A 27,557-nucleotide genomic window follows, 5' to 3' on the forward strand; every position below is an offset into this window, starting at 1 on the left:
AGAGAAGGATTTTCCCACAAAGTGAGCCAAAGGACAGACCCATGAAAAAAATACAGTGCTGCTTCTTTCAGCTCAAACTTGCTCTTGCAAAGTAAAACATCGCCTACTTTGGAGATGGCTCCTCTTAACGTGGGTGATTTTTGTCTGTGGATCTTTGAAAAATAATTTTAAAACCCACCCTTGCCAGAATGCTGGAAGCCAGCCACGAAACCACAAAGAAGTCTTTAGAAAATTAAGATAACAAAAAAATAAGAACATAGTATGAAAGGTAAAAAATAAAGATAAACACTTGCAATTTAGTAGCTACTGAGATGATGCTTCAATACTGACCAGGCAATTAAAATGATAAAACCTTGTGTGTAAAGAATGTGAGGCACCTGTCTTAGATAAATATATACGTGTAGATACAAACACTCACACTCAGGGGTTTATCTGATAATTGCTAATTTGGGACTACAGATAATGACAGTTATGAATTACCCATCTTCCTCAATAAGGCTAACCAGGGCCTCAGCAAGGATTATTTTAGCTCAGTGTCTCTAAAGGTATAGTATTAAAAACAACAACAACAACAACAAAAATAGTGGTGGATTTGGGTAAGTGGCAAATTGAAATTCTGGGAAATAATTAGATTAAGCAAAGCTGGACAGCTTCTATAAAGCTCAGACTATTTAATATGTCTTACATTACATCTCCCATACTGATGGAACCACAAAAACATTGTTTTCTGCAGAGTATCCTACAGAATGTGGGTTCCAGGGGACATCTTTTGGGAATGCTATTTTAAGTGAATAAATGCTTTAGCAACCATTGTCAACTAACAGAAATTTAGAGTCAGATTTAAGAAGACTGTAGAATGATTCTTACTGAGTGAGAAAGGAGAGAATCAAAGCATGGAGTTTTCTTCAGTCCTTCTAGGTTCTCCTGAGAGAGAAAGCTGGGTTTCAGGAAGACTCAAAGAGACACACATGAAAGAAAGAACAAGAGTGAGAAACCTGCCCTTCACTGAAATTTAGTTTGCCCAATTTTAACCCTTTGGCACTCCAATTTAAGACAGAAATTTGAAACCAACAAACTTGAAACGTTCTAGAAATTTCCTTGTCAACCCTTAGATAAACAAGCATCTTCCCAATATAGGGTTACTAGTAAAAATGTGGCTATATAATTACAGGAAATTTCACCTCATTTCAAAATTACTATAACCTGTTAGAAGACAGGCAGCTTACTCTGTTAGAAGATTTTTGGGCAAGAGGATGATACCAAAGGAATCTCTCATCAGTCTATGAAAGAGTATGGAGAGAATGCCTAGGAAAGAATGCATCTGGAGCCATACACTTTAGTGTGAAGAGCTACGGAATTCAGTCACCACAAGGAAGGTTCACAGATTCACCTGCATATCACTGTAGAAGTTAAGAGATTTTTTCAACTGCTTTACCTCATGAAGATTCATAGGCTAGGAAACTTCATGCAGTGTGGCCCATATTCTGAACATAGCTAGGACAACAGGCACATTTATGAATGTTATAAAATAATTAAGCCCTAACAGTTGCTGGCACATTAACATTATGGTAAGGATTTATTGAGTTTGGAGACTTTATGAGAATCAATTACAGGCAAAAAGACCTTGTGGGCCTACAATTATGTAACAGGTTTCTGTAGTCATCATACTAACTCAGCTATGTGAAGCTATTAGAGTTTGATCACTTTTTATAAATATTGAACAGAATACTAGTTTTAAATATATTATATACATAAACTTTGAAATAAATTAATATTCTATCAACCATTTAAAGAAAAAAATTGTCAATCCTTATATCATTTTAAAATTTTAGGTCAAGTGGATTATAAATCATGTTAATGCTATTGACTTGTGTTGGCTCCACTTTGGCTGATAAAGGAAAGTACCATCTATTCTTTTGCAACATCAGGTGAACCAAGGTATTATTTACAAGTAACAGAACTTTTGAATGATCTGGCAACTTATGCAACTATTATAATGCACCATGAGGAGCATTCACTCTTATTGTAACTTCAAATCTGCTTTAATAATGTCAAGGAAATGTTTATTTTCTAGGAAAAATAGTGCTCCAGCTGGAAAGTAGTAAGTTTGGAAAGAATTCAGGTGTGATGAAAGCTATGAAGGCCAAATAGCTACCATTATAAATGCTGTGAATTTAGGACAGGATACCATGCACATTATTAGAGATGATGCCGGCAAAATAAAAGGCAACTCTAATCTAGCTATACTTTGGGTTTGCAAAAATTGTCTTATATAACAAAGTAAATAAGGTGGAAAAATGCCAGTGACATGGCCACAGAATCAGTCCTCAACTATAGTGATTACAGATTCAAGCACCTTGAGAATTCACTCCAATTACTTTCTGTTTGTTACTAGGGCAAAATTAATGTTGAATTATGCCAGTTTTTAATTATGAGACCTTTTCAGGAATATACCTTTGGCATAAAATGACACTGTCCTACACCAACATTTCATTTATTCTGAAAGTCATTAACTATCAAGCCAACCTAACAGAGATATACTTGAGTGCTATTCTGTCAATAAGAAAACATTAAGAATAGCTAGGATCTATTGCTTATTATGTACTAAGCATATGGCCAAGGCTTTATATCTACCCTTCCATATAATTCCTAACAACCATTCATTGATGTGTCTACTGGTATTATGAATATCTTATAGTGAGTTTTTTGAAGTGCAGAGTTGATAGACTTATCCAAGATCACAGAGTTTCAAACATATTCTGCAAGTCCAGAGCCTCCACTCTTAACCACACACCATATTAAGGCAAAGTTAAAATGCAAGTACCTAAGAGTTTACCTACATTGCCTATTTCCTGGACTTGCCTTGATTCAACAAAGCTTGTTTTTGATGTGTTTATAAAGCTAAGAAAAATGGTAAATTACTGTGCACACTGTGATTTCTTTAATACCATAAGAGGAAGATAATAAGGATAATGAGGACTGTTCCTTTGTAATTCCAGTGTGATATTTTTGTGGGTGGTTTTCAAAGCACATGGTATGCAATTAGAGATAATGTGGATGGCTCCTTGTTTTCCAGGCGTGTGCCATCCACTGGGCATTTGCTGAGAGTGCTTGATATGTATGCCACAGGAATTGATGTGGACATTTCATTTGCCTCTCAAGTTTGAGAGCCCTCAGGATTTTGGCAGTGGCACATGCCCTCAGATGACTTGTAACGGAGATCTATGAGGAGGAGTCTCTATTATATTTTAAATAGAGTTTTCTGCTTCTGACAATATTTCCTCCTTTTCTTTTTTTTCTTCTTCCCTGTACTTAAAATTGTCATAGGAATCAGGAAAGTGACTCTTGAAACTGTGGCCTACTAGCTTGCCTTATTTATTCTCTTGCTATGACTTTTATCATAACTTTTCAGAAGGCACACACCAAAAGAGAACTCTCCTCCCTGCCAAGGCATTTAAGCTCAGCAGAAGCAGATGTCCAGCAGTGTAATTTCTGCCCAAGTGTCACTGATATTATTGAGGAAACATCAAATCAGATGAGTACTGGACAAATTAAAGCCTATTCCCACAGTCTCTCTGCTTGACCTATACTCCTGAAGTTAGATTTACATTAACCTTCTAGCCCTCATATTCCCTAACCTTTACCCATGCATTATAGAAAAAAACTTCTTCCATGAGTGCTGTTCAACAGTGCTTCTGCTTCCATGTGTTTTATAAAACTGTTTTATTTGTCCACTTTTATTGTATTTCCCACACTGTGTTCTATCCATTGTCCTTGCCAAAGTAACTTAACATGCATTTTACATATTTTTCTACATAGCTCAAGTTTTAGTCATTGTTTACCAACCTCCCGAAAAAAAGACATAATATTCTACAGCCTGCTCCGTATCTTGCTTTACTCACAAACTTTTAGTACTTATTATCAAGTATTTTTCATCTCAATTGTTCTATAGCTCTTTATCATTGATGTTCATTGCTTTGATAGGCAATGAAATCTGATGGCAATATTCCATACAACAAAGTTTATTCATGGCATTGAACTAGCCATCTTGGCCCATTCTCAGCTAATGCTGACTGAGTGGAATGAACAGATGTACAGGTGATATATCTGTCCTTAAGGCACATATAATTTAATAGTTAATTTATTTAACCATCTATTCCCTTCAATGTCCACCATGTTCTTAGTACTTTTCTGCAGTCATGCATTAGAAAAAGCATCTGCTTTTATAGGCCTCACTTTCTAGTAATGTTGCAGGAAAGCTGATCATAAACAAGTAAACAAATAAGATAGTGCCAGAGAGTAATACAAGCTCTTAAAAAAGGCAAAATAAAACCGGGATGACAGAAGAGACAACAAATGGCATAGTCAAAAGATGTAACAATTTGAACAAACATCTGAGTGATGAAAAGAATCAGCCATGCTGAGATCTAGACTTGAGGAAGAGCATTAGAGGCACAGAGGCCTTGAATTAGAAATGGGCTGAGAGAATATGAGGAGCCCACAGAGGCCAGAATAAAAAAAAAAAAAAAAAATAGGAGAGGGAGGATTTGAAGGTATGAAACTGTTGAGATGGAAAGGACCCAGATCATGACAAGTTACCAACAAAATAGCTCAGATAACTACTGGCTGTTAAATATCATGAGGATAATTCAAAATGCTGTGGAGATATAAATGAGTGTGTGTGCTTGTGTGTGTGTGCACATATGTATATGAATAATACCCATCTTCATGGAGGAGGTCATAAGAGATATGCTTTAAAAGATGAGGGGGGGGGCGCACCTGGTGGCTCAGTGGGTTAAGCATCAGACTCTTGATCTCTCCTCAGTCTTGATCTCAGGGTCCTGAGTTTAAGCCCCATGTTGGAACTTAAAATAAATAAGTAAGTAAATAAATAAGTAAATAAATAAATAAATAAAATAAAAATTTAAAAGTGAAAGATGAATAGGATTTAGACAAATGAAAAATAGAATTGGAAGTGGATCAAAGGGTTTAGCAGCTTGTACGAAGAGTCTGTGCAAGGGAAAATAGAGTGTATAAGGGAGTTCTGTGACTAACAAGTGATCCATTTCAAGTGGGTGAGCAAGAACTGGGAAATACAAAACTTGTAAAGGCTCTGACGGGACTGAATGCCAGAATAAGAAAACTATTGAATAATTAATCTGGAAGGTCACATCACTGAAGGTTTGGGCAGAGGGAAATAAAAATCAGAGGTGAGATATCAAAGGATTTCTCTCACACTGCACTGTTGAATTGGATTAAGTGGGTAAGCCTGGCAATGAAGGGGCTAGGCAGGAGACTTTTTACACAGTTATTCAGAATAGATTTAAGAATTAAGCCAGAGGGCAGCCCCGGTGGTTTAGCGGTTTAGCGCTGCCTGCAGGCCAGAGTGTGATCCTGGAGACCCGGGATGGAGTCCCATGTCGAGCTCCCTGCATGGAGCCTGCTTCTCTCCCTGCCTGTGTCTCTGCCTCTCTCTTTCTCTCTCTCTCTCTCTCTCTCTCCCTCTCTCTCTCTCTGTGTCACTCATGAATAAATAAATAACATCTTAAAAAAAGAAAGAAAAAAAAAAAAAAAGAATTAAGCCAGAGACGGGACGCCTGGGTGGCTCAGCGGTTGAGCATCTGCCTTTGGCTCAGGGTATGATCCTGGTCCCGGGATCAAGTCCCACATCGGGCTCCCTGCGTGGAGCCTGCTTCTCCCTCTGCCTATGTCTCTGCTTCTCTCTCTGTGTATTTCATGAATAAATAAATAAAATCTTTTAAAAAATGAATTAAGCCAGAGACAATTGGAGAGAATGTAAAAGAGAATATAGTTGAGAAAAATATTGGACGTGGAATCTGCCCTAGATACAATGCACAATTTCTTCTTCCATCATGTTCATCAGACTCTCTATTTTACTTCTAGTGACTGTGAAAACATCACCTCCTGGGAAAACCAGTTGTGTGGATGCACAACTTTAACTGTCTAAGTTCTTTCCCCGGTTGAACTGGAATCTGCTTCCCTGTAAGTTCCCCTGATGCTAGCTTTAGCTTTTGTAGAAAAGCAGACTATGTGGCCTTCTTCTACAATACATCAAGTATTTATATATATTTGAAACCAACTATTATGTTTATCTTCTGTCATATTCAGGTTAGCCCTTCTCCACTTTTTCTGGCCATGCAGTTTATATGGTTACATGAAATGTGTATTGTATTTTCATAAATAATTAATACGCAATGATTCTTTGCATGCCATTAACAATGACAACATAATTTCCTGAAGGCCTTTTTTTCTCATTTGCAAAAATTTATCTTGTTTAACTTTTTCCTGTACAAATGCTAGGCACTTATTATACAACTGGGGGGCAAGCAAATGGAATCGCCCTGCCCTATACAACATTATTCTAGGCCATGGGTCAGCAAACTATGGCCTTTGAGCTAAGAATGGTTTTCACATTTTTACTTAAAAATGTTGGGAAAATGTTGGAAGAAACCAAAAGAAGAAGAATATTTTGAGATACATAATAATTTTATGAAATTCTAATTTTAGTGTCCATAAATAAAGTTTTACGAGAATGTGCCCATCCATTTATGTATTGTCTATGGCTCTTTTCATGTTTCGACAGAGACTGAATGGCTGGCAAAACCTAAAATATTTACTATCTGGTCCTTTACAGAAGTTGGCTAATATCAATTCTCAGGCCCTGGTGTATCATTTTTTTTGACTGACAGTGTCCGCTTTATTAGGGAGCTAGTTAGAAATGCAGAATCTTAGGCTCTACCCCAGACCACTGAATGAGAATCTATATTTTAACTGATTCCATAAGTGATGTGATTATTCCTTGAATTTCAAGAAGCCAGGATGGAGCAGTGGTTTTCAACTCTGGCTTGCATAAGAATCACCTAAGAGTTTACTGAAATACCTATTTCCGGGTTTTACCCCTAGGAAGTAGATTGGGGTGGGGCCTGAAAGTTTGCATTGCTAATAATTCCCCAGAGATGCTGACACTGCCCTTATTTAATCACACTTTAAAAAGCACTAAGGGACTCCCTTCCACCCCGGTTTAAATACTTCCTTTGAGAGATTTTCAATCATTATTCCAGCCACAACAAATTCTCTGTCCCTTCTTTGAGCTCTTAGACAACAAACAGGGCTTGATTTACATTTCTGTAATAGTATTTGGCCTTAGTAGATAACTCCAGTGGAAGGAACTTTCTATTTTACTAACTTAATGGCCTCTTGCTGTTTCTCAAACCTGCCAAGCACAGTCCCACCTCAGAGCTTTGGCATACTGTTTCTGCAGCCTGTCAGACAGGTCACTCATGGTTTTCTTCAAACATCTCCCATTCAGCAAGGCATCCTCTGACCTCACTTTCTAAAACTGCTTTCTACCCCCACTCCATCACTCTTATCTCATCTTGCTTTATCTTTCTTCATTGAACTTAATAGCAATTTACATTATGTATTTACTCAATGCATCATTTCTCCAACTAGATTATAAATTCTGTGGTATCAGGGACTTTGTTTTCATTTATTCAACGTTGATTTATTGAGCATCTACTGTGTGCTGGTTACTATTTTTGGAGTAGAAGACACATGAATTTACTTAGGAAAATGGCTATCATTCACTAGGCATTCAATGAGTATCTATTGAATAAATAAATGAATGAATTCCCTTTTAAGCCACTTGCACCAGAATTAAGGTAAACTGCACATAGCCTTTGTTGTTAAGCATAGTAAGTTACAAAAATACCTAATCAAAGTTAATATTCATTGGGTACTTATCATGCGGCAGGCACTTGAAATACTTACAAATTTTATTCTCATTTTCAAAGTTAGAAAATGTGAGAACTAAGGAGGCTATATAACTTTAAGAAGGTTAAACGTGTGCATAAAACAGGTAGTATAACAACACACCTGAAAGGATAACCATCACGTATTCTCCTTCCTCATAATGAAACTTGTAGATAGATTGGCAGGTTTGAGTGGCAGCTGAATGGCACCACAAGATTTATCTGTGAAAATTTAAAAACTCATTCACTAGTCACATCATTTCACAAAAAAAAAGAAGGTAGCTCTAACAAAGATACATATAACCAAATATAACAAAAATGGAAGTGAATAATTAGGTAGATAAAATATGACTAAGAAGTAGTAAATAGGAATAAAAAAATACAACTATGGAAATTACAGGTATTGTCACTGACCTTGTTATTTAGCTCTGAATTTTCTGGTATCTGATATGGGTTGAAATGCATGATCCCCACAGAAAAAGATATGTTGAAATCCTTAACTCTCTGAACCTCAAAATGTGACCTTTTTTTGAAATGATGTCTTTGCGGATACGGTTTATTAAGATGAAATCATCCTGGAGGAGGGTGAGCTCCTAATGTGACTAATGTCCTTATAAGCAGACAGCTACATGAAGACAGGGGACACACAGAAAGCACCATGAAAGGATTGATGCAGAGACTGTAGTGATGCATCTGGGGGCCAAGGAATTCCAAGAATGGATGGCCACCCTGGAGGCTAGAAAATGCAAGGATATTCTTTTTCTCTGCAGATCTCAGAAAGAGTTTGGCCCTGGGGACATCCTGGTTTTAAATTTATAGTCTCTGGAACTTTAAGACAACACGTATTTGTTATTTTAAGCCACAAATTTGTGGTACATTGTTGAGGCAGCCCTTGGAAAAGAAAAAAAAAAAAAAGATCTTCTAGAAAAGCATAATATAAGAAGTAAACTTATTTTAGGAATGAAATCTTTACATGTGATATTTAGTGGATTCCTACAGAAAGAAAATGAATTTGCAGTGATTTCAAAGAAGAAAGACATGCTGGTAGCACAATTACCTAACAATACAACAAGACATATTCAGTTCTAGTGAAGGCTGGCATATGGGTGTGTGACTTGCTCTTGAAAGGGTCCTGTGCTTGGTCTAATATTCTGCTCTCAGTGTTCTGAAATTCTTCATAGTTTTTGAACAAGGTCTCCATATTTTCATTTCACTCTGGGCCTTCCAATTAGGTAGCTAATCTGGGCTCTAATAATAAAAGAGTATAGGTGTTAGTACAGGAGTTATTGAATAAACTAATAAAACAGAGTGTGGAGCCTAAAATATGACAGAGATAGTATTTCAGATCGGTAGGGAAACAACAGACATTTTCATAAATGTTGCTGAGACCATTGGTTATACACATGGAAAGATAGGACTAATTTGGAGCCCAAATACATACCATAGTTTAAAGAATCAATTCCAAGGACATTAAAAGACCTAAATGGGAAAGCAGAAATATGTTACACTGAGAAGACAATATTTGAGAATATCGCAGTGTTCTTGGGTATAGGAGACTTCTTGAATGAGTTGTAAAAAAACAGAAATCATTAAAAAATTGATAAATTCATCTATGTTATAATTAAGTACTACTTTTGCATGTACTCCTTCTGCTTTGGGGAGATGTGAAATTTGAAATCGTACCTATGAATGTCAGGGCCTTGATCTTGGATTAGTAGCCCAAATGGGCAGGGTTCATGTCCAGAGCTGAGCTTTCTGACTTATTTTCTTTCCTAAGTGCTTTCCCTTCTTTTGTGGAACTTTTGGATTACATGTCAAAAAGGAGTGAGGACCAGTGAAAGAGGATGGTCAGTGAGTTAGGAATCATCTTTGGGCTGACTCATCCGTAAGTTTAGCTACATACAGGAGAAATTGTTCTAATAAATAGACTAGGGTAATGGGAGCCAGATTTCTCACTGTTGGAGAAAGGAATTAGGAACTTGGAACAAAAAAGACTAGACTAAACTCTGGTGCTCGATAAGCATCAGAGAATACCAAGATTAAAAAAAAAAAGAAAAGAAAATACCAAGATTTTTAACTTGTCTACCTACATATATAGGGGTGTGTGTGTGTGTGTGTGTGTGTGTGTGTGTGTGTACACGTGCACATTCAAGCACATACACATATAGATCTGTATTTCCTATCTGTGTTTAATAAAAGAACCTAGAAGCGATGATACCTCAGTAGCAGTGAACCTACTGAATACCCAAATCCGAGTTTCTAAATACTATCTTTCACTAAAAGAACTTAGACTCCATAAAGAAATGGCTGACTGGGCAGCCCGAGTGGCTCAGCAGTTTAGCCCAGGGCCTGATCCTGGAGACCCTGGATCTAGTCCCATGTCGGGCTCCCTGCGTAGAGCCTGCTTCTCCCTCTGTCTGTGTCTCTGCATCTCTCTCTCTCTCTCTCTGTCTCTCATGAATAAATAAATAAAATTAAAAAAAAAAAAAAAAGAAAGAAAGAAATGGCTGACTTGACAGGAAAAATATAAAATGAGCCTGCTAAAACTACCTGAGCTAGAATGTAAGGAAATACACAAAGAATGACAAGGCCATGTCAAAGGTCACAGAAGCCGGTTTGAAGGGGCTTCCATCAGCTACACCCTTGGATAATTTTACTATGGAAATAGATAGTGGTAGTAAAGGATTGCAAACCTTTGAGTTAAATAGGAATGCATAAGTCTATATTGATATAAGTAAACAAATACTAATCAATTAATTAATTAATTAAATGGAAAGGAAGGAAAAACTCTACCTTGCAGTAGTTTGCTAACCGATAAATCTAGATAGAATTAGAAAATCACCACTTGTCAAGCACCTGTGTCATAAGTCAGGAAAAGAATCACTGATGGATCCTAAATCTGGTAGGTGAAAGAGGAAAAGGATTTGTATAAAATTTCAAAGAATATCCTCATAATATACTAATAAGTGACTTATCAATAAATTAATTGACAATAATTAATTGGCATTGACATCCAAATTAATTAATTTTAGAGGATAGGTTTCTGCCATTCAACATCCTAACCAAATGATAAAAGTTAACATCACTAGTAATGGGACAGATCAATATAGTATGCCTCCTGATATGATGCATCAAGAATAGCACAATATGACTTCTGTAGAATTCAAAGCAAAAAGCATGGATGACAAGACAATATCACATTCCAAATTAAGAGACAGTCTACAAAGTAATTTGCTTATGCTTCTTAGAAATGTCGAGGTATGAAGAGAAACAAAGACAGAGGAACTGTTCTGGATTATAGAAGACTAAAGAGACATGAGAAACAAATGTGCTCCTGGACTGGATCCTGGGACTATAAAGAACACTATTAATTATATCAAAACCTGAATGGTATCTTTGGACTAAAGGTGATAATTGGGCCAATGTTAATTTCTTGATCTTAATGGATGTCCTATGATTATTCTTTTACATAAAAAAATACACACTGGAATATTAAGAGGCAATGGGGCATCATGTCCCAACTTACTATCAAATGGTTTAGAAAAATGAATTCTAAGTGAAGAGTATATTTGATCTCTGTATATAGTTGTGCAACTTTTAAGTGCAAATCTAAGCTTATTTCAAAATAATTGAAAAACATTAGTTCTTTTATCATAAGACATAACTGCAGCTACAATTTGGGAGAAGATATTTGTAATACAAAACCGATATTAACAAGCAGAGAAGGAATTCCTATGAGTTAGTAAAAAAAAAAAAAAAAAAAAAAGAAGGATCCAATCCAGTAGAGAAATAGGCAAAATGACCACTAACTTCACAGAATTTTTCAAATGGCCTATAACATTTGAAAAGATGTTCATCTCATTAATAATCAGGGAAATGCAAATTAAAACAACAATGGGACATCACTCATTCCCATTAAGACTGATAGAAATTTAGAAGTGAGATAATATGGATCACCGACCGGTAAAGATGTGAACAACAGAATTCTGATTCTTTTAGTGGAAGTGAAATTTAATGCAACTACTCTGACTACAGCTTGACATCACTAGTAAAATACTAAGTTAAATACAGACTGTATTGGTAGATTGTATTACTGTCACTAAATGTACCCTCACATTTGTCTGCAGTGCTCCTCTCTGCATTTTACATGCCACCTTGCTGAATTCAGACTTGGCCATACTTTAACATTTAAAATATGAATGGAAGTGTTGGGTATAGTGTTGTCTAAAAGTAGAAGCTTTTACTCACAAGTTGTTGTATGTTCCAGTCTTTTTCCTCTGGCACAATCATGGCAATATTACCATTTGAGGCTTCTCTTTCAGACTGGTCCTAGACTGACGAAGTCAGGGGGCAGATCCCCAGCCTACAAATAATGCTCATATAACAAGAAAGAACAATAAACTTCCATTACTATAGCCACTGAGATTTGGCGTTGTCCTTATTTAATTAGATATCCAGCATATTCTAACTTACACTACAACCCTATAATGCTATTAACAGGTATACTAACTATATAAACTTGCAAATGTACACCAGGATGTATTTTTCAAAATATTGGTAGCTCCACTATTTGTAAAAAGAAAATAAAAGAAAGAAAGAAACAATTTTAATCTTGATCAAGAGTGAAATGAATAAATAAGTTGTGTTGTTGTCACACAATGGGATAAATGATCTACAGCTACACACTTCAACAAAAGACAAGTTTCAAAGATATCATATTGAGAGAAATAATAAAGAGAAGAAAATATACTGTATGGTTTCAATTTTTTAAAAAGAGGTAAAACTAAACAATATATTGTTTATTGAAGCATACATGGGGTAAAAATTATTTTAAAAAAGCAAAGAATGAACACAAAACTTAAGATAGCAGTTACTATGAGAGACGGGGAAGAAAAAAGACATGAATTTAAGAAGCATAAAAACTCTCAGATGTGACAATGTCCTATTTTCTTAGCCTTGTGTAAGTACATAGTGATCATTTTATTTTGTTCTTTAAATAATATATACATATATATTTTTATGCAGCAATTCATGTACAATATATCTCACAATAAAAAAAGGAGGGTAAAGCTTTCTGGATGAGGAGAGTGTAAATTTTCCAAGATACCTAAATATCAATAATATTTTCCATCATCTTATTTCTAAGTATTATTTGTTAATGCAATTAATTTAGATTTTGTCAGTATAGACATAGTGTCCCTTGAAGGAGAATTTTCCTCAGCATTTTTACTTAGTAGCAAAAATTTCAAGCAATCCACATCATTCCTGGTGAATTCTAAGGAAGGTGTGTGTGTGTGTGTGTGTGTGTGTGTGTGTGTGAATTTGTTTTTATTTAAAGTTTAAGTCTAAAAATAAATAGAAATATTTTTATTGTTTTAAATAGCAGAACCAAACTAAAAGGAAGGCTAGCAACTCAGGTATTGTGGAGTGTCACGGTATTCATTGACCAGAGCCAGATCATAATGTAGTGAATATGTGCACAGATGGAAACCACTTCAGAAGCATATCAGAGAAATGCAACTCACATATTTTTTACCTAAAATCCATAGGGCACTTGCTGTATCAAATGCAGAAATAATACAAGTGGGGAAAAAAACAGTATAAAGACATCACAAAATGTGGATAACTTTTGTTTGAGGGACCTTCTCAGACTAAGTGAAGTAATATTTTTTCATCCCATTATGCCTGATTATTTTTTTAAAAAAAGTCACAGACAAAAATATAAGGTAGGTGACTGAAAGGTAAGTCAATGAGATTGACCAAAAGAAAATGCATTTCTTTTTACCTCAGAGATCATGACCAAGTCCAAATGCCTAGGAGAAATCCAAATAGGATACCCTTTAGAGGACTTTTTAAGTGAGAGTTACATCAGGTTCTTCAACAGCTGCAGAGATTAATGCAGCTATAAGAAGTATTATAACACTAATACAGATGACCAAATAGGAGAAACACATGATCAGCACAAAGGGTGAGCATACAAATGACCCAGTTACCAAACAACCAGAAAAGGGCTAGTAATATTTGCTGAGAATGAATATCTCAAGATCTGTGGTCAAGTACATGCTCAAAATGAGAGCTGGTCAGGTCAACATCTTGGTTGGTGGCTTGATTACTCTGTAATTTGGATAATAAATAGCAATTCTGACTTGGAAAGGAAATGCTGCCAAGAATTTAAAGGGCTGCAAAATGGTCCCAGATTGATCAGTTGATTCATCCATCTGCCTGCTCATCTATCCATCCATCCATCCGTCCATCCATCCATCCATTCACAATCAGTAATTCATTCATTAAATTATTCATTTATCAAATGTCATCTGAACATAGATAGGCTAAGCTTTATATTGAACTCTGGTAATTCAAAAAATTGTCAGTGAATAGAGACACATTCCCTACCTTCAAAGAGTTCATAGTCCAGTGCAGAATTTTTCAAACTCAGCACAACTCACGTACAAAATTAATAATTCTTAGCAGTGAGAAGCTGTCTCGTGTATTGAAGGGATGTCAACCTGGCTTCTACTCACTAGATCCCCCATCCTCCTCCTCAGTTCTAACAACCAAAAAATATCCCCAGTTCTTTTGTTAAATGTCCCTGGAGGGGGATAAACAATCCTGGTTGAGAATCACTGGTTTAGCAGAGGAGGCAAATGTGTTCACAAATATTTGAAATCCAGTCTAAAAATTCTGATAATTAAGAACTATTAAACAAATGATAACACAATGAAGACACAGAAAGTGACAATAAGGGAGCCAGGGAACAAAGTGGAAAGAGAAAGTGGGTAGCGGCAAAGAGGGAGAAGGACAAACAGAGAGAAAAAGAGAGATAAAACTCAAACTCCTGACCACTTCTGTGCTGGGACTTAGAGAAAGAATAGACTTTATTATTTTCAGAAGACATAGCTCTGCAATGCAAAGAATGCATTATCTACACCAGGTTAACATACTCCTAGTTTCTTTAATTTCTTATTATAAGACTAATGAATATTTTCCAGCAGGTATAATGCGTCACTGAAATATTTTCAGCTAGAAAGTGACAACCATTCCCTCATTCATTCACTCACTCATTGAGCCAACCAAATTACCAAGCGTTGTTTCAGGTATGGCACTAGGTTTCTGAGGACATGAGATGAAAAAGATACAACACTTGCACTTGAGAATATAAAAAGTCTAACAGAAAACAATTTAGCCAAAAAATATTTTTCAATTCTTTATAAACTAGCTTTCTTGCTAAGTAATAGACAATTTTAGAAAGTTCCTGCCTAACTATTTCACTAACTTGCCTACCACCTGACTTTGGAGCTCAGTCTATAAATGAAGATACGTGAACAAATAGTTATGAAATTCAATGTTAAGCGCTTTGGTGGTGGTATATAAAAATATACTCTGAGAAAAGTGGATCATCTTTGAGGACCTGTAAGGCTTTTGGGAAGTCATATCATTTAAACTGTTCCTAAAGGACAAAGAAAAGAAATTCATTATTTGGAAAAGGGGTAACCAGTAGGTGGAATGGCAAAATAAAAAGATACAAAAAATGTTAGAATGCTCAGGAAACAGCAGGAATTCACTATTGACCTATGACCAGAGTGATAGGGTTATTATCATAATGACTTATTTTCTAATACTCTGTTAATAGCTAGGAGCAGGTAGTTCAGTTCAATAAACAACTGATACGCAACAACACTGGTTTAATGCAAAGACTCCCTTCTTAACACACACACCTATGGACAAGGAAATGCTTCTAAGACTACACTTTTCTTGAATTTTCTGGATGACCAAGATAACTATGTCAGATCTTTCTATTGTAACCTAGAGACCTCAAAATGTAGTCAGCAACCCCAGTGCCTCTAAAAGCACCAACTTCGGGATCCATGGGTGGCTCAGCGGTTTGGCGCCTGCCTTGGGCCCAGGGTGTGATCCTGGAGACACGGGATCAGGTCCCGCGTGGGGCTCCCTGCATGGAGCCTGCTTCTTTCTCTGCCTGTGTCTCTGCCTCCCTCTCTCTCTCTCTCTCTCTCTCTCTCTCTCTGGGTCTCCATTGAATAAATAAAATCTTTTTAAAAAAAATAGAAGCACCAATTTTGGCAACGATTCTGAAAGTTCCTTTGTCTACTCAGACGGACCAAAAAACAGGCTGATAGATGGAACTTAATTAACTGAATTAATTCAATTCTCTTCTACTACATTTTAATCTGTACTGTGGAACACGCACCACAAAAACAATAGTACTGAGATCAAAGACGGTGCATGGCTCGCTCTAGCACAGCAAACGTCATGGACCTGCGGATATGTGAAGACTTGCTGATACTCCCCTTGCAAAGGGCTTCAAGAAAATGAATGACATTGGTATGTTCACACAGTACCTTGTGTGACTCATTCATCTCTACCACAGTTGCGGGCTTCTTCTTGCACCGTCACCAGAACAATCAGATCCCACAACTTACATACAGAAGGGACTAACAGGCATTTGGCATACCACAGTGCATGGCACGGGAGCAAAGGAAGACTCAGGGTGTTGTTCACCTTCACAGTCAGAAGCCAGAGTGGCTAAGCACTGCTGCTGGCTCCTCTCCTCACCTTCATGTTCCCCTCCACCCATGTACTGCTGGATGCTCTCAGCTCCCAGACACTTGCAGAGCCAACACCTCTGGAATCCTCCAAGTATTTGTCTGTTAATGAAACTGATGGACAAGAAAGCAATCGAACTGGTCTTTTAAAATGCATAACTCTGAGTAGGCTGAGTGAGGGGAAAAAAGAGAGGAGCTGCTGCTAAAGGCCAAGGATTCAAGGTTAGAGTCTTCCTTAACTATGCTGATTTTATTAAAGAAGAGAACACAGTCTGTGATGTGCAGAAACATCTATGAGGTATGGATTGGACTAGCCCTTGTTCATCAGCCTAAGAATTGCAGGAGGAGCACAATCTTATGTTTATTCATCACTGGCAGATGCTAATACATTTCTGGATCGACATTTGGCAGAAATATGAATAAACACAGAGAATTCACAATCAGATATCAGAGCTAGAAAGCTGAATACTACTGATGGATTGATTATGTTTTCGAGCTATTTAGATAATTGGACATACTAAGTACAGAGCTTTCTGCAATGATAATGGACCTGTCCCGTTGTGGTCTATTTAACAAACACTTGGACTATTTTTTTAAAGCTTGTTTACATTCCTGTACATCCTGGCTATATTGATATTCTGTTCTTTGAATTACAGTGTCACCCTAGCAACGCTCCAGAGAAAGTTGAGGAGGGCATTATCATTGTTAACCCACGTTTTCAAAGTGAAAGAAAGCAAACCCCTTCCAGGCTGAATCAGGAACCGGTCTTTCTTATCCTATTATGCCTAAATATGCACCCACGTTTGCTTGTTGGTCAAAGATAGGAGTAACAAGGAGAGAGATGTTTGTATCTCCCGTTTTTAAACAAAAGTATCTTCTTGTGTAAATATTTTACTGCAGATCACTGCCTGACAGTCTCCTCTCCAGATCTTTCCAGACCTCACATCCAATCTTCCAGGTCTCAGCTCAAGTGCCCTCTCTTCTCAGAAAGTTATCAATATACCTCAAGTAGATTCCCAGTAAATAGGCTTTATCTAGTTCTTTTCATAGCATTTACTATCTGAATTATTATGCCTTTGTTGTTCCCACATTATTATATAAATCCCTTAAGAGCAGAGACTATGGGCTATCTTTTCACAACATTCTGTCCCCACAGTCTAATACTGTGCCTGGGAAGTGGTTGGTAAATAATAACTATATGCATATTTCATGAAATTTTAGGACTGTAGACTCTTAAACAGAGCCAATCCTTTGCTACAGAATATGCATGGTCAGGTTGTATCTACTTGCCCAGTTCAGTGGGTGATTTTCATTCTCTTTGCAACATGGCATCTGGTGCTTTAGGCAGCAGGACTGTGTTGGGCCACATTACTTGGACAGTCCATTTCTTTACAGAAATCTATGCCTGGTTCTGATAGATTTTTATGGTCCCCGTTAAAAAATTCTACAGCTCCTCTAACTTTCTAAGATCTCTTCATTGACCACTTCAGTAATTTTGCCTGAGAAAGGAGTGTTAGCATTGGCAACCAAAATTCTTATGGTGCAATGTAACCTACAGATGATGTTTTTATTCTCACCTCTAACATTCCCATAGATTCATTGTGTCAGTTCTTAACTAAATATAACATTCTCCTTGAAATATATCTCATTTTTGGCTGAAATGGTATTCACGTACTGCATGAATTGTGGAGACACTTACAAGGTTTTGTATGAAGAATAGTTAAAATTCTGGATGGGGGGAATATAAATAATATTATTTACTTCAAAGGTACAGAGCTTGATATTCCCCATCTTTATAGAAGTGAAGAATCCTTTTAATTATCAGATAGTCCCAGGCAATTTTGTCCCCTGGGTATAAGCATAACAGTTAAATTCAAATTCCACATGATTTCCCTATAATTCATAAGCTACTTTATGGACTTGATAATAACTTACAGTCTATATTTTTGAAATTGTAAACAGTGAGAATGGTTAGATTATTCATTCTTGATTTCTTGATTTATTTATAACATTTCTTTGGTTTTTCATCTCATGAAACTTTTAGGTAGCTCTTCCTCCCAAGCAGCAGTACCATTAGCAACTTCCTTAAACAGCAGGAATGGAGGGGATGGCCTCTCTGAATCAGTTCCATTTTGAATCTTTGGCCCTTAGGTGTTTTGGAATTCAGTTTATTTTTCAAATGCACATACAAAAATAAAATATTGGGAGAAGGCAGGAAACTATAAATGTTGTTTGAAGTAATCTGACAGATTCCCTGAACATTTATTTGTTTTGTTTTTACATAATCAATTTATAAAAACAGGGGGTTTGGAGTTGTGGAGTGGCACTCTCTTAATCCCTGTGCTCCTTAGAACTCAGACTGAATGCTACAATTCAGGTCAATCTTTGTTATGGTGTTAAGAGGTGAATATCAGAATTTTGATTTTTCTTTCTTTTGTTCTCAGTAGAAGGAAAAAAAAAAGACTAAAATTCCTACTGGTTATAAAAGACAAAAACAAAAAACTTAGAAGCTGACCCTGTGGAAGATGGGGAACTTGTAGGTTTCCTCAGTAGTGAGAAACGTTAAAGTAGCTCCTCTTCAGTGTTGGCTCTATACTTTGAATATGTCAATAGAATAAAAGGAAGTTTACTCTAAGATGGAGGAGGGGATAGGTGGGAGCCACAAGGAGTATGGGAGTTTGAAAACAGGGCATGAAGAGAGAACAGGCTACTTTTATTTAGATTATATATTTCCTTGAAGTGGTTTGTTACAGGCTTCTTTGGGGTCTGAAGTGATGGACTCTAGTAGGAAGAAGTCTGTGCTAAAATGTAGATCATAGGCATAGTGCAAACCTCAATTTCTTTATGTATAAAATGAGGATAATAAATATATTCATCTCCTAATATTGATGTGAGGATGAAATGACTTAATATATGTAAAGTCCTTAGTGCCTATCACAGTTAAGAACTATTACCTATTATAATCACTGTATTATGAAAGCCCCATCTGCAACCCACAGACTAATATTTAGGATTACTCCTGCTCATATGCTCAATTATGTTACCCCTCCTTTATAATAAAATTTATTTATTTTTTGTGTTGCATATGGTTGAATTATTCCATGTTAAATGAAAATAGAATCCCCCAAAGAATTTACAGATTTAATAATTGTGCTTTTTTCCTTGAAAAGATGTTTTAGCCAAAGAAACAACAAGCCATATACCAAAGATTCTCAAATGACAATATCTGAGTTGAACTTTGAGGAATCATCCTGACTTATTTTATTCAATCACCTTATTTTTTTTCCTCTCTTTCCCCTAAACATCTGAACTTTACATTGGGTTTAAATATGAATCAATAGAAGATGAATGAAATATTAGTTTCATCTTTTCACCAAACTTTCTCATTTAACAGTATTTTCAAAGAATCATTTTTAAAATTACATTTTTAAGGCAATTTTCCCACTTGTATTATGTTTTTGAAGTTCATTGTTCTTGGGAGGTGAAAGATTCCAAATGCTATAAAGCAAAATGTCACACTGCAAGTTGTAGGCAAGGGTAATAAACTTGACTTTTCCTTGTAGTGCATTTCAATTAGGTACTTTGCTACCTGGGGCATGCGGATTATTGCATTTCCTTTTGCAGGTGAATCCTACAACTGTTGAATCATGTGCATGCAAGTATCAATTAATGACAAATAAATATAAAAGTGTGGTCTTCAAGAAAGCAAATTCCATGAATGAATAAATTTGTTAACTTAGATTCCAGCAGTCTTATGAAAAATCCAACGTATTTAATTTTGCCCATGTAATTTTTCTCCATCCTCATTGTGTAAATTAAATCTGGTTTATTCTGCTATTAATACATGCAAGAAACAAGAAACCTGTTGTGAAGTACTTGTGTTAGCAATGTCATGGGCTGTCACAAAACATTTTGATGTAAACTAATAGTGGTTAATTAGTAATATTTACTTACTTAGTGACAATTTTGCTTTCAGGCCAAAACATATCTAATTGCCAAAGGGCAGAATAATCCATTAGTATGAAATCAGGTCACGAGAAAGAATTGACAGAACCTGCAAGACTTCCCAGTGGAGCTGGTAACTGAGTAACACACTGGACAAAGAATGTGAATTCCCTAATTGATAAAAATAAACTGTATAGAAACGAACTTGTAAAGCACAAAAGTCAACGAGCAAAGCAGCTTTAGTTGAAAATGGAAAAAAAAAAAAAAGAAAAGATCATTTTATGATTTGCATGAGGGATTAATAATAAAAAAATCTCTTCCCAAAGGATGAGGCCTCTGATGTAATTTTGTATCTCAGGATTATAAGATAAAATACACAATGAAAATTCATCTAAAAATTTGCTTACATAAGGTGATTCACAATCATGTAATCCTTTCCAACCCATGTAATTGCAACAGTGGAAATATTAAGCTTACAAGACTCAAATATTAAAATTGTGGAAGATTCAGGGGCCCATGATATATGTCTAATAAATCACAGAAGAAAAATTCTGAAATTACAAAAACTTTAGAAAATATACATTATTGTGTGCAAATAAAAATATTAACTCATTTCTCTGACCTAGCCAAATGACAAAAATCATAATCTCCACATATACAGAGAGGCCAGAATTCTCCATGACTTGCTTTTGCCTTTAAATGTATAAACATAAGTATGTTTATCAGATTCTCCAAACCTTTATCCTCAGGTCAGAGAAGTTGACTCATGATAATTTAGTTGAGTTAGATTTACATAGCACTTTCTCGGTTTGTAAAACATGTTTAATTTTCAAAACAATTTGATTTCATATTTAAAACAACCTTATGAAATAGCTGGCATCAGCATTAGCAGCACCATTTAAATGACAGGGAGAAATGAACTTGGTTGATACACAGTGACTTGTCCAAGGCTGTGAAACTAGGAAGAGTCAAAATTTCTCATGTCAGGTTCTCATGCCCTTTTACTGTGCTAGAAACATATACATATATGCATAGGTACTTAAGTAAGATGTATGAAATTCTGACTTGGCTGCTTCTTCCTTTTTCTGAACTTCCATTTGGAATTGCATTGATATACGTGGACACTTTAAAATGCTTGATTTTTATACTAAATTAATTTCCTTTTTTTGTAAAACTTTCAATGAATATTGTATGAACCTGAGGCAAAGATGCAGAATCAGTTTTAAGATTATTTTGCATAACACAGTTGCACAATGTAAGTAATACTACCCAGAAGGGAAAAGAGCATTTGATAACATGGTGTGCTACTTTTCAGGATTTCAGCTTTGGCCTGCTCTCGGTGTCATGTACAACCAGCAAGGCCATCTTCTAAAATTTAAATGTCTCACACACATTAGCTGAGGGAATGATGAATTCCATTTTGAAAAATAGTACAGTGGGTTTCAAATGCCACTTCTGAACCATTCCTTAATTGCCTATCTAAGAAAAGATTCAATTGGAAAAAAAAAAAAAAGATAAATTTAAAATTGAATAGCTGAAGAATACTTAAATATGTAGGTGATACTGAATATCTCTTAAAAATCTTTTTCAAAAATATAAATGTGTCTAATTGTATTAACCATGAACTTTTATGAAAAAAGAAGAAAAGCTTATCAATTTTTGGCATCAAGAGAAAAAATTCTGCCTTGGGGCAGATTCTGCTTTTCTTATGCAAAAGAGGAGGGCTAGAGGCAGTATGTAGGAGGTAGGTTTTCCTGTCTGAGCCAGTTCATCATTCACTCTTCTTTTCCTCAGCCTAAAGAACTAACAGTCTTTACTTGAATACCTCTATTCTCATTACTAACAGGAGAAGTAAGCAGTTGAATGCTGTGTGACTAGCTTATGTTCCCACAGCACCCCTACTTTTCCTTCACAGAATTTACTTAACACAATTTCCATGACATAATTAATTGTTAATCCATCTGTTTCCAGATGGGATACATGTCTCACTACTGTAGCTTGAATATAGAAGGCACTCAAATATCTATCTGTTCAGTGAATGTTGTGAATCATCATAATAGACACTTACACAACATCTGCTTTCTTCTGTTTGTTTTTTCATTGAAACTTCCCTTTCACTTTTTAACTCTCTTCTCCCTATCACTATCACCAACTCTGACTGCACTCTCCAGATCTCACTCATCTTTCATCTTGGCCCATGGTAAATGCCTATAAATATGGCATGAATGACCACTCTTCACACCGCATAGGTGGACTCTAAATGTTCCTTATGGGTCCTCCAAAGTGTGTTTTAAATTCCCAAGTATCCTCCTCAAGAGTAGGGTTGATATTTTTTAATCCTGGATTGGGTAAATACTAGTCTGAATTTAGCACCTGCTCCCTCAGTACGAGCTGGTCTTAAAAATGTTCTCAAGTATCATCAGCACAGATAAAAATATCATTTAAAATCAGTTTGGTGTGGTCTAGAGGGAATCTTAGCTCCAAGTTCCCATTCAGCACATGCTATATCACGGAGTCAAAACTAAGCCTCTGGTATACTGTGCACAAAGGAGATCTAAAGAGGTGATGATTTCATTTTACACAATTTCCCGGTTCCTCTCTTCCACACACAGTCAGGGGTACAGTTCTCTCAAGTGAAAATGGCACGTCTGTACTTCCCATGATTGAGAAACTTGTGTGACCATAATGCTGGTTTGCATCAACTTTCTGATTTGTGAGTAAACTCATTCTTTAGCAGGTTGGTGGTTTGGCCTCACAGTCAGTGAGACTGTCAAAAGTGAGCAATTATCTTTCTACCTTTACTTAACTCCACCTGGCACCTACTCTGGGGAGGGGGACCATGAAGCCATTTATACCTAGAAAGGTACTTGAAACAATGTCCACATCTGGAAGTTCAGAAGTTTGATTGAACACATGAACGTCATTATTTAACATTATTAATAGCCCTAGATATTGGGTTCCTACTATGTGTCATTGATACTATGTATGTAAATAGCTCTTTTAATTCAATCCTTTAAAACAAGCTTAAGAAGGAACATTATAAAGAGTGGGGAAGTTAGGTACATTTCCAGAACCCACACAGAGAGAAAATGTCAGTGTCAAGAGAGCAGGTATTAGAACCTATGTCTGAAATTACTCCAAAGCTTCTAACTCTTCCTACTTCCCACCAATGCTTTACCCCCAATAGCAGTTATTTCTATAGATACACCCCCCCACCAACCACATGACTGATTTAATAAGCATGGGTCATGACTATCACTGCCGTTTAATTCCTATAAGCCAAGACTCTTTAAACTAGGCTTCACTTTGTGAATCCTTAGGCTCAGGGAAAGAGCGTAGTCAGGATTGGAAAGAACTATGGATGAGAAGTGCCTGCAGGTGGGAGCTGAGATGGTTGTACAATACTGATGGTTCATAATAACAGTTAGTAGAATTTCTTGGGCACTTGCTGTGTGTTCAACGCTGATAGAAATGCTTTCATACACTATTGCAATTAATTTATAATGCACATTTATGAGATGTCAATTCCTTCATTTACTTACTCCTTAACTGAACAAATATTTAGTAAGTGCTTAGTATGTTCCAGGTACTCCTCTAAGTATCAAGTAAACAGAACTGAACAAAGTAGAGAACTGAACAAACCACTGCTTACCTTCCATGTAGGGGGAGACAAAATAAATGAGGAAACAGATAAGTAAACCAGATCATTTAAGTTTGTGATATATGCTCTGGAAGAAATTAAGCAAGGTGATGTACGAGATGGTAAATGTGAAAGAATTGTTTAGATGGGTGGTCTGACAAAGGTGTGGTGACAGCTAAGCTCAAGTCTGAAAGGTACCAGGAGCCAGGCATAGGAAGAAGAGAAAAGAGGGCTTCAGGCACAAAACCACATGGAGAAAGTAAGTTTCACATGTTCAAAGGAAATCCAGTACAGTTGGAGCTGGGTCAGGGAGGGCACAAATCTGGAGCATTATACACGTGGATAGGGATTTAGTTTATTCTGAGTAAATGGGAACTCATTAGATAGTCCTGTGTAGATCAGTAACATTATCTGATTTATCATTTCAAAAGATCATCTGTCTATTCAGCAGCAAGTAGTGTTAGGGGTCTAAGAAGTCTGCAAACACCAAAACAAGGTAGAAGAGGGCACACAGGAGTATGGATTTCCATGAGGTAGTGATCACTTGTTTTGGGGTAGTACCTCAAAAGTCAGTATTATTATTCTCTCACTTTATAAGAGATGAAACTGAAACTTTGAGTGATTCGCCTAACATTCCACAGGTACAAGTTTGGGGGCTAGGATCACAGCCTCGTTAGTCTGACTACAGGGCACCCATTCTTACATGCTATACTATCTCCCATCGTGGAACAGGAGAGAGCCATTTCTGCTTCCTGAATTCCCTTCTGGGAGGAGTATCCCATCAAACTATGGAAACTAGAGTGTGGCCACAGTAAAAGTTTTTGCATATACCAGGTATAGAAGCTAAAAGTACTATTAGAACATTATCACCGCTTACTGGTTAATAAGTCAACCTAAAACGATTTCGACTGCACAGAAATTGCTGTTCTTATTTATTCCCCTCTCAGAGAAGTTTCTCTTAATCAGTGACAAAAAGATAGTCTGATCTTCTAGGTCAGCAGACATATTTGTTCTTTAAATACATTGTCCATTAGGACAAGTAAAATGCAGAGTACTGTACATGTACCACAACTGTAGAGAAAAGTTGAATGAAGCTGACTCTGAAAAGTCTTCTGTGTAGAGAGAAAGAAATGAATTGAATCTGAAAAAAAGCTTATGACCCAACTCTCATCATTCACACTGATGAAGGCTTATACCCTCTCGATTCATATTCTTCATTTCCTGTGCAGTAGTCCTTTAACTTCCCAGCCCTAGGTCTTCTGGGTTACATCCTTTTAAGCTTCAGTATCCAGAGCTGGCTGCACAAGTCATTGACCTCTATGATTCTCATAACCAATCTCTCTTTCATTCTCCTAAGTGAATGATTCTTTTCTGCAAGTACAGTGCTTTCTCTAAGCCTCCAAGAAACAGTTAATGCTGGTGATTAATTCCTCTTTCCTATATACTCACTTCAAAGACACTCGCCCTTAGTGGGTTCCATAGTTTATTATCTCTTCTTTGAAGCCAGCAAAGTTTAGTTTGCTTTAAGATAATAGTTCTCTCTCTTGAATATTAATGAAGAAGCTCAAGTTTGAAACACATTAGGGTAAGTATCATGAAAAGCAATTGAGGCTGCATAATATCTCCAACGTTATTACAACACGTTTGAACCAGGAAGAAATTCTATGAGTGCCTACTGTATGCTAATCGCTATGAAGTATATTTTTAATTTTTAAGACTTCTTTTAGAGTTAAGAATTAGGATACATATTTTATTTAGTATTTAAATGCATTGTACAGTAAATGCCAAATGAAGGGTATAAACCATTACTAAAATCATCAAGGAGAACTCCTGATGGTGTTGAGACCAGATTGGGATTGTTAAGTGTATAGAGAATAGGCAGGTACTACAAACTGCAACCTGGCTCCAGTATCCCTCTCTTCTGTTTAGAAAGAAAACTCCCAGTTAGAGATAGTATTTCCTTTAAAGTCAGGTCATGTGACTATTTTGGACACTGAGATGTGCATAACTTTCATATCGAGCTATTAAAGGATGATATTTGCCCTCTACATCCCCTCTTTTTCCATCCAAAAGGCTGGACTGTCTTCATGGTAAGCTGATAAGCTCCTCTTACCTTGCAGGAAAAAAAAAAAAAAAAAAAAACACTTCTAAAAGGTGATAAAACAGTCACATGGGAGTAACTGGGTCCCTGAAAGAATGACCTTACAGAATCACAACTTCCTGAACTTCCACCTACCTCCAGATTGCTATAGGAGAGTTAATATAACTTATCTATTGTCAGAGCCCCTGCATTTGCACTCCTCTGGTTTATATTGACCCAGGCTATAACCGGTCTGGTTAAGGGACCGATGACTGCTAAAGGGACAAGGAGATGAGGCAGTCAACTAATGCTCATTGGTTTGTATTTAGATAAGTAAAGAGGAAGAAGTCAGTAGAATGAATCCAAGCCAGGAGTTAGGAATATTCAAGCTAAGGTACAAACCAATAATCTAAGAAGCTATTAAATAAGACAAATGAATTGGCTAGAGAATCGATGAACTTCTAACATGGAAGAAGAAAAAGCAAGAGAGGGAATGCAGAAGAGGAGAAAGTGCAGGAGGAGAAGGTGATGGTGATAAAGAATTATTTCAAAGACAGCTGTGTGCAATCTACTACGTTTATAGTCTGAGTTTGCAGTGGGGGAATTACTAGATTCTGGGCCAAACAGTAGGCAATAAAATCATTTTTACCCAGTAGTTCTCTAAGGTACTGCTACAATCAGATTCTACAATGCAGTGTGTTCAAATTCTGAGTAAAAGGGATTTCTTGCAAACAGAAGCATTTCATTCCTGTTTGATTTGGGCAGTAAAATAATGGTTAAAGAACTCAGGGGAAATGATAACAGACAAGCTTGCAAAGAAAGCTGGATGTCGGAAAAGGGACTTGGGCCTCTGTAAAAAAATGAAAAGCTTGGGCAGTCCGGGTGACTCAGTGGTTTAGCGCCGCCTTCAGCCCAAGGCCTGATCCTGGAGACCCGGGATCCAGTCCCACATCAGCCTCCCTGCATGGAGCCTGCTTCTCCCTTTGCCTGTGTCTCTGCCAATCTCTCTCTCTCTCTCTCTCTCTCTCTTTCTCTCTCTCTGTGTCTCTCATGAATAAATAAAATATTTAAGAAAAAAATGAAAAGCTCTGGAATAGCTTTTCCTGGTGTAGGACTGACAGAAATGCAGCAATTTCTTAGAGTGGTTTATTAATCTAACAAATCTTTATTGAAGTTTCACTACATGGCAAGCATATTGAGATTAATTTGATTGTGGTCATACTGAAGGGATAGAGACTTCTCCAATAAAATCATTCTTATGTCAGAAGAGAGTGAATGAACATTCTGAATGCTTAAAATTTTTGAAGCTCTAATAATTAAACGTTAAAATTAAGTGTTTAAGAAGTAGTCACGATTATGTTAACCTAAAATATTATTTTCAGTCACTACTGATGGCTACAAAATATGTCATATTTATATGGTGGCTTCCAGACCCTGCTGAGGAAGCATATTTTCCTGTGCCCTGGGTTATGATGGGGACAATTTCCATTTTGGAGTCAAATGTGAAGTGCACCTGAACCTTTTGTTTGGGAAATATGCAGTCTCTACAAAGGAGGCAG

General features: G+C 36.5%; 1 protein-coding gene across 1 annotated transcript in view; it reads right to left on the minus strand.

Annotated features, from left to right (window-relative positions):
- TENM2 (teneurin transmembrane protein 2) overlaps window positions 1-27,557 on the minus strand; it is a 1,505,907-nt gene that overhangs the window by 1,430,845 nt on the left and 47,505 nt on the right. The window contains exons 2-4 of the mRNA XM_072824231.1: window positions 12,021-12,147; window positions 9,214-9,251; window positions 7,897-7,994 (exon numbers count right to left, since the gene is read on the minus strand). The gene's annotated coding sequence lies outside the window, so the exon portion shown is untranslated. The remainder of the gene's footprint in view (window positions 1-7,896; window positions 7,995-9,213; window positions 9,252-12,020; window positions 12,148-27,557) is intronic.

This window comes from Canis lupus, chromosome 4 (genome assembly GCF_048164855.1).
Source record: "Canis lupus baileyi chromosome 4, mCanLup2.hap1, whole genome shotgun sequence".
In the NCBI taxonomy this organism is placed as follows: domain Eukaryota; kingdom Metazoa; phylum Chordata; class Mammalia; order Carnivora; family Canidae; genus Canis; species Canis lupus.